An 11,041-nucleotide genomic window follows, 5' to 3' on the forward strand; every position below is an offset into this window, starting at 1 on the left:
AAAGAATACAACTGCACAGCAACTCATACACTGTCATCATGGCCAGTCTTCACATCCAGTTAGCCTGAGGGACAGCCCATTCACTGACATGCCAACAGCAATCAAGACTCAGCAACAGCAGGAGGACACACACAGCCCACACAAGAGACAATCCTGGAGCACCCACATCAGGTGACCAGAGAGACTGTGCCATTGGGCCCTATAGGATTCCTACCACATAAAGCCACCCTGCCAAACACTCAGCTAACATCATACTCAACAAGGAATAGCTAAAGTGTTATCCTTAACATCAAGAACAAGACAAGGTTGTCCACTTTCACCACTTTTTTTCAACACTAGAGGCCTGGTGCACAAAATTCATGCAAGTGTAGGCCTTCCTTCCCCAGGCTGCCTGCACTAGCTTCCCTCTGGCATCTGAGACCCGGGTTTCCCTCCAGCCCCCGTCAGGCACCCAGGACCCAGGCTTTCCATGCAGCCCCGGCTTCATCCGGAGGGTTGTCCGGAAGGACATTTGGAAGGATGTCTGGTCTAATTAGCATATTACTCTTTTATTATTATAGACTAGAGGCCCAGTGCATGATTAAATCATGCACGTGTAGGGTCCTGTACACGCTTTTGCTTTCAATCACGGGGGAGCTGGGTGCCTGTCTGCTGGTGCACCAGGCCTTTCAGAAGCCTCCGGCGTGGCGGAGGCTTCTGAAAGGCCTGGTGCACCAGAGGACAGGCACCCAGCTCCCCTGCTTTTGATGGTCTGCAGCGGGACATGAGCTCGCTGCCCCAGAGGCCCCTTCTGTGCCGCAGCACAGCCATGGCACAGATGCTAAGCTCGCGCCGCGGCTGGCGACGCGAGCTCAGCGTCCTGCCGGCCCAATCGGCCACCCCGGCCACCCCGAGTCCCGCCCCCCTGCGCCTCCTGGCCAATTGTGGGCATAGCGAAGGTATGGTCAATTTGCATATTTGTCTATTATTAGGTAGGATAGTACTAGAGGCCCAGTGCACGAAATTCATGCTCTGGGGGGGTGTCCCTCAGCCCAGCCTGCACCCTCTCCATTATGGGACCCCTCGGGGGATGTCCAACTGCCGGTTTAGGCCCGATCCCACAAACCGGCAGTTGGACATCCCTCTCACAATCCGGGACTGTTGGCTCCTAACTACTCGCCCACCTGGCTATCTGGTTGCCCCTAACCACTCTGCCTGCCAACCTGATAGCCCCCTAACCGCTCCCCTGCCGGCCTGATTGACACCTAACTGCTCCCCTACCAGCCCGATCACCCCCAGCTGCCCTCCCCTGCAGGCCTGGTCCCCCCCAACTGCCCTCCCCTGCCAACCATCTTGTGATGACATGAGAGCGGCCATATTGTGATGACATGGGGGTGGCCATCTTGTGATATGAGGGCGTGAGAGTCAATTTACATATTACCTCTTTATTATATAGGATTGAAAGTATTTTCCATAGAAATCAGACTAGAAAAAGAAACAAAACACATCCAAATTGGAAACTGTCATTTTTTGCAGACTACATGACACTGTATGTAGAGAAATCCAAAATTTCCACTAAAAATCTATTGTAACTAATAAGTGAATTCAGTAACCTATCAGACTACAAAATTAATAAATCAGTTGTATTTTTATACACAAATAAACTATCAGAAAGAAATTTAGAAATCAATCCCAATTACAATTGCACCAAAAATAACTAAGAATAAATTTAACCAAGCAGGTAAAAAACTTGTATTTGGAAAAATCATAAGTTGAAGAAAGAAACTGAAGAAGATACAAATAAGTAAAAGCATATACCATGCTAATGGTTGAAAGAATTAACATAATTAAAATGTCAAGATTACCCAAAACAATCTATAGATTTAATGAAATCCTTATCAAGACATCAATGGCATTTTTCACAGAACTAGAACAAATTATTCTAAAATTTATATGGAACTATAAAAGACTGGAATAGCCACATCAATCTTGAGAAAAAAAGAACAAAGTTGAAGTTATCATGCTACCTGATATTGTACTATACTATAAGGGTATAGTAATCAAAATGGCATGGTACTGGTATAAAAACAGACACATAGATCAATGGAACACAATAGAAAGCCCAGAAGTAAACCCACACCTACATAATCAATTGATCTATGACGAAGGAGGCAAAAATATACAATAGGGTAAAGACAGTCTATTAAATAAAGGATACTGGGAAACCTGGACAAGTATATGCAATAAAATGAAACCAGGCCACCTTCTTACACCATATCCTATATAATAACAGAGGAATATGCAAATTAACTGGGATGCCATAACGTCACAACCAAACAGCAGGGACCTGAGGCTGCACGGTGCCTGGCTGCGGCGAGGGACCTCAGGCCGCACCCCCCTGCCCCACAGGGCTTGACGGGAGACCTCAGGCTATGCCCCTTGCCTGGCGGGGCTTGACGGGAGACCTCAGGCTGCACCCCTCGCCTGGCAGGGTTTGACAGGGGACCTCAGGCCGTGCCCCCCACCCCAGTGTCAGGCCGGGAGACTGCATGCCATGCCCCGCCCCCCCGCCCCAGCACTGGGCCAGGGTACCTCAGTCTGTGCCCCCCGCCTGATGGGGCTTGACAGGGGACCTCAGGCTACACGCCCCACCCCACCCCCGGCACTGAGCCGGGGGACCTGAGACTGCATCCCCCACCAAGCAGGGCTTGATGGGGGACCTGAGACTGCTCCCCCTGCCTGGAGGGGTTTGACGGGGTTGGGGCTGGCCAGGTCTGGGTCTCCTGCATTTTCAAAGCGCATGTGGGTGGTGGGCAAGGACTTGACTCTAGGTCCCATGGCACGCCCCAGGCTCTGACAGGAGGGAGATTTTGTATACATTTTACTAATTTTCTTTCATCTCTGACACTTCTATTATAGAGAAAGGGCAAATAGCAATATTAAAATATTTCCTTTAATTAATTCCCTTTTAATGTGCACTAATTTTGTGCACCAGGCCACTAGTTAAAGAATAAACTCAAAATGGATTAAGGACTTAAATGTAAGACCCCAACCCATAAAACTCCTAGAAGAAAAGCTAGGCAGTAAACTCTCTGAAATTGCTATTAATAATATATTTTTATATAGCTCCTCAGGCAAAGAAAACAAAACAAAACAAAAGAATAAATAGTACTACATCAAACTAAAGAGTTTTTACACAGCAAAGGAACCATCAACAAAATAATAAGACCACCGACATATTGAAAGAAGATATTCACCAATGATACATCCAATAAGGGATTAATATCCAAGATTTATAAAGAATTCATACAACTTTCCACCAAAATAATGTTTACAAAATGGACAGAGGACCTAAATAGACATTTCTCCAAAGAGAACATACAGATGTCCAATTGATATATGAAAATATGCTCAACATTGCTAATCAGAGGATAAATGCAAATTGAAACCATAATAAGATGTCTCTTCACACCTGGGAAACGTACAAAGAAAACAGTGTTGGGAGGATGTGGCGAAAAAGGACTGCTCATGCATTGTTGGTAGGTTTGCAAATTGGCACAGCTACTTTGGAGAACAGTATGGAGGTTCATCAAAAAATTAAAAATAGAATTACCACATGACCCAGAAACTCTGGGTATCTATCTGAATAAATCAAAAACACTAATTCAAAAAGATGTATGTATACCCCTACAAGGGTTCATTGCAGGATAATTTAAATGCAAGAAATAGAAGCAAACTAAGTGCCCATCAATAAATGATTAGATAACAAAGAATTGGTAAAGAAATGGTATCTGAGGTGTGCTTTGCTTCCAATTTAAACCCATTTGGTGGTTTCACATAGTTTATAAGTTTGAGTACAAAATCCTTAACATGCCTACAAGAATCTACAGGATCTTTCCTCTTTACACTTCTCTGTCCTCATTTTGGGCATTTTGCAGTAGGCACCCTCCAAAAATAGGACACACACACACAGACTACTCTGGCCACACTGGCCTTTTTGTCCTCTTCAGCATGTTCCTTCCTGCCTGTGGCCATACCTGGCCAGCACCTTCTTCCTGGAATGCTCTTCCTTTATTTCCTCTTTTCCTCCCATCTCCCACTTCACCTAGTCCAATCCTATTCATTTTTCAGTGCTCAGATAAAGGACTTCTTTCTCAACAAAGGGTAAGTCTCCTCCGCTCCTCTTTTGAGACACAAGACACAGTAGTAATGACACATTTGGCCATAAAAAAGAATGAAATCTTACCATTTGAGACAACATGGATAGACCTAGAGGCTATTATGTGAAGTAAAATAATCAGAAGGGGAAAGAAAAATACCATATGATTTCACTTATATGTGGAATCTGAAAAAAAACAAAATAAATGAACAAACAGACACAGATTTATAGATTCAGAGAAGAAACTGATGGTTACCAGATAGAAGGGGGTTGGGGGGCTTGATGAAAAAACGAAAGGGATTAAGAAGTAAAAATGGGTAGGTACAAAACAGTTACAGGGAAATAAAGTATAGCATATGGAATATACTCAATAATATTGGAAATTTCTATAAATGCAATAATGCATGCAAAAAAAAAAGCTAGATGAAGGGCCAATATGCACATGAAAAAGTATTCAACATCATTAGTCATTAGGGAAATTAAAATTAAAATCACTATACTACTACAAACTCATTAGAATGACTAATATTTAAAAAGAAAACTGAAAACATGCATTGCTAATGAGAGGGTAAAATGCTACAAAAAGTTACAAGGTTTGCCATTTCTGATAAACCAAAACATATATCTATACCATAACCAGTAATTCTACTTATGAGGATATATATTTTTATATATTTTCCCAAGAAAATGGAAACATAAGCCCACACACCATGGTGTACATGAAATTTAATTGCAACTTTATTCATAACAGCCATAACGCAGTAAACAACCTAGTTGTCCATCAGTAGGAAAATGACTAAACAAACTGGTATATTGATAAAAAGGGATGCCACTGAGCAACTAAAAATGAAAAACTACAGATAAATGCAACAATGTGGTTGAATCTGAAACATTGTATTGAAAGGAAGATATCTTAAAGTACATATTTTATGATTCCCTTTGTATTAAGTTCTGGAATAGGCAAGATTAATCTGCTTGGAAGAAAATCAGAACACAGGTTTCCTCTGGAAACATGGGAGGAGGGGTTGCCCAAGAAGGGGTGGGAGAGAAATTGTTGGTATAATGGTCATTTTCTGTATCTTAATGGTGGTTTGGGTTACACAGGTGTATGTTTTTGTCAAAATTCATCAAATGGTGCCCTTAGGATTTATGCATTTCATGCTATGCAAATTTTATTTCAGAAGAAGGAATAGCCTAAACAAATATCAAACTCCTATAAATGAGTAATAACTCTGGTTAATTATGTGCATACTAAAATATTTATAGGGCAATGGACTCATGAATGCATCTTACTTTGAAGTGTATCCAAAAACTGATTGATAAATGAATAAAATAATTAATAACTGAATAGATATAGATGAAGCAATGTAACATTAATTTTAGAATCTAGATGGTGACTTTTCACTGTAAAATTGTTTCAACTTTTCTACATGTCTGACATTTTTCATAATAAAATGTTGGGAAGGGGGACCTCAATAGTAACCATTACAATTGTTTAGAACCTAGGTCCACAAAAGATTATTTAAAGAGGAGTATTTTATCACTGACATTATTTAGAATTGTCAGCACATGGTGATAATAAAAAGCAGGCCGACTTTCAGTTAGGTTTATTACTGTTTTTAAATTCTAAACAGCAATGCGCAGCCTTCTTGCCTGCACCCATTGGCAGCACGGCGCGGGGGGGGGGGGGGGGGGGGGGGAATCCTCCAACTACAATGCCCTGGGCACATGGTTAGTGTCATAGAGTTGGAAAAGCATTGTGACAGGAATCAACGCTAGATCTGCCTGATTCCAAATCTCCATCCATGCCAATAAACTCTTTCCACATTATCCTGCCAGCTATGCTTCAAATTAGATAAATATGAAAAAAAAACATAATTCTTGCCTACAAGGAGATCATAGTATGGTGGAGACAGATCCATACTTATGTGTTTCTAATACAAGATGAGTATTGAATATTTTCAAATAACATGTTGGAGGAAAACGGGAAAGTTTCTCAGAAGAAATGGTATCTGAGGTGTGCTTTGCTTCCAATTTAAACCCATTTGGTGGTTTCAGATAGTTTATAAGTTTGAGTACAAAATCCTTAACATGCCTACATGTTAAGGATTATAAGTGTAAAGAGGATATTTCCTCTTTACACTTCTCTGTCCTCATTTTGGGCATTTTGCAGTAGGCACCCTCCAAAAATAGGACACACACACAGACTACTCTGGCCACACTGGCCTTTTTGTCCTCTTCATCATGTTCCTTCCTGCCTGTGGCCATACCTGGCCAGCACCTTCTTCCTGGAATGCTCTTCCCTTATTTCCTCTTTTCCTCCCATCTCCTACTTCACCTAGTCCAGTGGTCAGCAAACTCATTAGTCAACAGAGCCAAATATCAACAGTACAACGATTGAAATTCCTTTTGAGAGCCAAATTTTTTAAACTTAAACTTCTTCTAACGCCACTTCTTCAAAATAGACTCGCCCAGGCCGTGGTATTTTGTGGAAGAGCCACACTCAAGGGGCCAAAGAGCCCCATGTGGCTCGCGAGCCACAGTTTGCTGACCACAGACCTAGTCCAATCCTATTCATTTTTCAGGCTCAGACAAAAGACTTCTTTCTCAATAAAGGGTAAGTCTCCTCCGCTCCTCCTTTGAGACACAAGACACAGTTGTAATGACACATCTGGTGTTATCTGAAGCCGTATTTAATTTGTTTCAATAAATATTTGTTGAGTGGAATTGAATGACTCAATAGATGAATCCATAAATGAAGGAGGGGCAGGGCTTTAACACCCAGTTATAGAATGGAGATGGAGGAGAATACTATCCAGAAAGAGACAAAACCTTGAGCCAAGGTCCAGAGGCAGGAAGTATGAGAAAAGATGCTTTCTGAGTACTTTCGAGATTGAATTTTTTTTAAAGCGGAATTTTAAAAGTCAACTGACAAAAGGCTTGTGTGTTTGTCCTGGCTAAGGACCAGACATGAATTATGTTTTGTAAGACTCAGGTAGGTTACAGGAGAGTCTGGAAGTTTTCTCACCATCTCTGTCTCTAATTAGAGTTTCTGGGGACTGCTCCTTTTCTACTATATCTAACAACTCCAAGCAGACCAAAACCAGTGGCCATATCCCTGGGAATATTCACTTTTTCATTAGTAGCCCAATCCTACCTAGACTCTTTGGGGCAAATACTTAGTTACGAGGGGACACTAGACTCTCTCTTCAGGGAGTGTGGGGCTTCCCCAAGAAATTATTCTGGATGCCCAGCATTTCTTATTAAATCAACAACTGGCAAATGGTATGGTGTGTAGAGAGGTGAATTCGGCCTTCTTTATTGATTTCTGCTCCATGCCCTTAGTCCTGTCAGGAACGTGGAAGTGCACTCAGCAATTTTTAAAAATTATCTTTATTGTTGAAAGCATTACAGATGTCCCCTTCCCTGCCCCACTCCCATTGACCCTCTCCACCTAGCTCCCGACCCCTCTCCAGGCCTTCTCTGCACTATTATCTGTCCCTGGGCTATGCATATATGCATATAAGTTCTTTGGTTAATCTATTTCCCCATCCCCTTCCCTCTGAAATACATCAGTCTATTACATGCTTCAGTGTCTCTGGATCCATTTTGTTCATCAGCTTATTTTGCTCATTAGATTCCACATATTAATGAGATCATGTGATACTTGTCTTTCTCTGACTGGCTTACTTCACTTAACATAATACTCTCCAGGTCCCTCCATGTTGTCTCAAAGGGTAAGAGATCCTTCTTTTTTACAGCTTCATAGTATTGCACTGTGTAAGTGTACCACAGGTTTTTAATCCATTCATCTACTGATGGGCACTTGAGCTACCCCATTATGCTCAATTAATATTTGACAAAGTAGGTAAGAGCATACAATGGAGTAAAGATTGTCTCTTCAATAAATGGTGTGAAATAATGGACAGGTTGGTGAAGGCCTGGGGCAGAGAAGGGAGGGTGGGTTAAAAGGGGTCAATGGGAGAAAAAGGGGGACATATGTAATACTTTCAACAATAAAGATTTAAAAATGTAACTAGACCACCAACTTGCACCATACACAAGAATAAATTCAAAATGGATAAAAGGCTTAAATGTAAGTCATGAAACCATAAAAATCCTAGAAGAAAATGTAGGCAGCAAAATATCGGACATCTCGTGGAGCAGAATTGTCACTGATACATTGCCTGGGGCAAGAGAAACAAAGGAAAAAATAAACAAATGGGACTAAATCAAAATAAAAAGCTGCACAGCAAAAGAAACCATCATAAAAATGAAAAGGGAATCCACTGTATGGGAGAACATATTTGCCAATGATACATCTGATAAGGGGTTAATTTCCATAATATATAAAGTATTCATACAACTCAACAAAAGGAAGACGAACAATCCAATTAAAAAATGGGTAAAAGACCTGGGTAGACACTTCTCCAAAGTGGACATACAAATAGATGGTCAAGAGACATAGGAAAAAATGTTCAATGTCACTAATCATCAGAGAGATGCAAAGTAAAACGACAATGAGGTACAATCTCACACCTGCCAGAATGGCTACCATCAATAAATCAACAAACAACATGCTGGTGAGGATATGAAGAAAAAGGAACCTTTAGTGCACTCAGAAATTTAAATATTCCTAAAAGAGCTTGAAAATATATGAAGAATTTTATTCTACAAAGTTGCTCACACATTTCCCCCCTGCACTATTTAGGCTTCCATTTATTGATCCCTTGGTACATTCCATTCTAAAAATGCACAAATAGGAAAAGGATGGATATTAAAATAGTGTACACAACAACCCCCAAATCATAATAATGTAACAGTCATCCCTTCTCTCAACATCTGGAGTCCTGTGGGCAACTTTTCTAGTAAAGGAAATCAAGAAGTCATTTTAAATCCATGCCCACACAAAGATTCACAAACCATAGGCTTATTTCTTTCCGTCTTTTCTGAGGTTTCTCTGTGACTAAGTCTGAATTTCAATGTTACGGTGTGCATAAAATTAGGATTTTAGACGAATGGAGTTTTGCCTACTCCCATGACAGACAAAACAGGCACTGCTAACCATTCACATAATTATTTGCAACACAGTATACCTAGGCAGTCACTACCACTCAGTTGGAGATTGCACATGAGTTGAAATCTATGTGCTATCCTGGAACTAGGAGATGTCTTAGGATTCTTATAGGTGATCTCTGAAAGCTGCGATTCTAGAGCATGCCTGTATGAAGCAATAGTCTCAAATACAGAAGCACATCATTTTACAAACTTTCAGCTTAGGAACTTTGATCGATACAAACAAGCAAACTAGAGCAAAAAAAAAATGCTATAATTCTATTAAGAACCCTACATTACTTTGATCTTACAAGTAAATGGACATCCCCAACCTTTTGTGGACCTTGCTGGCTTGTAAATGGCATCTATACACCCCATTTTTCCTTTCCATTTCCCTCCCCAGATCCTCAATTCTTTTTGAAGTGATAGAATAGCCTTGTCCACTTTAAGAGCCGCCCCTCCCTGCACTCTGGGCAGCAATGTCCCTGGCACCATCTGCTCCCCATCAAAATCTCTCTAAGGGAAGATCTAATAAAGTCAGCCAAACTGAGGTATAGATGATGGCTAAGGTCCAAATGATCTTTGCCTCTTAACTTACTTGCATTTCTTTAGGAAAAATATTCCAAGCCAAACGAATGCATTTCTAGTTATAAAATTTTTTTTCCTATTATAATAGTTAGAAAGTTCTTTGGGAGAAGCAGCAAGAAGTATGATCCTATCAGTCCCTCTAAATCAGGCGTCCTCAAACTACGGCCCGAGGGCCACATGCGGGTGTTTTTGCCATTTTGTTTTTTTACTTCAAAATAAGATATGTGCAGTGTGCATAGGAATTTGTTCATAGTTTTTTTTAAACTATAGTCCGGCCCTCCAACGGTCTGAGGGACAGTGAACTGGCCCCCTGTTTAAAAAGTTTGAGGACCCTGCTCTAAATTATCCCCTGAAGAGGATGCCTAATCCTCTTTTTCAAATGCCAGCTTTATTTCCATATATATATATATATATATATATATATATATATATATATATATATATATATATATATTAGAAGCCCGATGCAAGAAGATTCGTGCTAGAATAGGCCTTCCTTTCTCTGGCTGCCGACACTGCCTTTGCACTCTGGCCCAGCCCCGGAGCCGCCTCTTTCTGCTCTGGCCCCACCTTCCCACACTGCCCAGAGGCCCTGAGATATGGAAGGTGGGGCAGAATGCCTGCGTTGTCACCATGGCGATGACGCAAGCGTCCCGCCCACCCCCAGTATTTTGGTGCCTGTGTATGCAAATTAACCACAATCTTTGTTGGGTTAATTTGCATATCACTCCTGATTGACTGGTGGGTGTGGTGGAGGTATGGTCAATTTCCATTTTACATGTTTGTCTATTATTAGGTAAGATATATATATATATATGTTTGTGTGTGTATATATATATATTTCAGAAAGGTAGAGAGAAGGAGAGAGAGATAGAAACATCAATGGTGAGAGGAAATCATTGATAAGCTACCTTTATGTGCCCTGACCTGGAATCGTACCGTGACCTCCTGGTTCATAAGTCAATGCTCAACCACTGAGCCACACTGGCCAGGCTCATTTGTTCTTTAAAAAAACCTGGAGCATCTTCCTGAGATATGGCTCATAAACTACATAAGTAATAAAGCCATGGGTATTTGGTAAAATGCAGATTATTGAGCTCCACCTCTGAACTAAAATTCAAAATCTTTCAGGGTAAGTCCCAGAAATGTGCTGGGCATCAAGTTCCCCTTCCCCACAGGGGAACTTTTACACACAAATAAATTTGAAGATAACTATTTCAAAGCAAAGGCTCAGCAAATCTGGCTACACTTTTTCTGTTT

The sequence above is a fragment of the Cnephaeus nilssonii genome (assembly GCF_951640355.1).
Source record: "Cnephaeus nilssonii genome assembly, chromosome: 8".
Classification (NCBI taxonomy): domain Eukaryota; kingdom Metazoa; phylum Chordata; class Mammalia; order Chiroptera; family Vespertilionidae; genus Cnephaeus; species Cnephaeus nilssonii.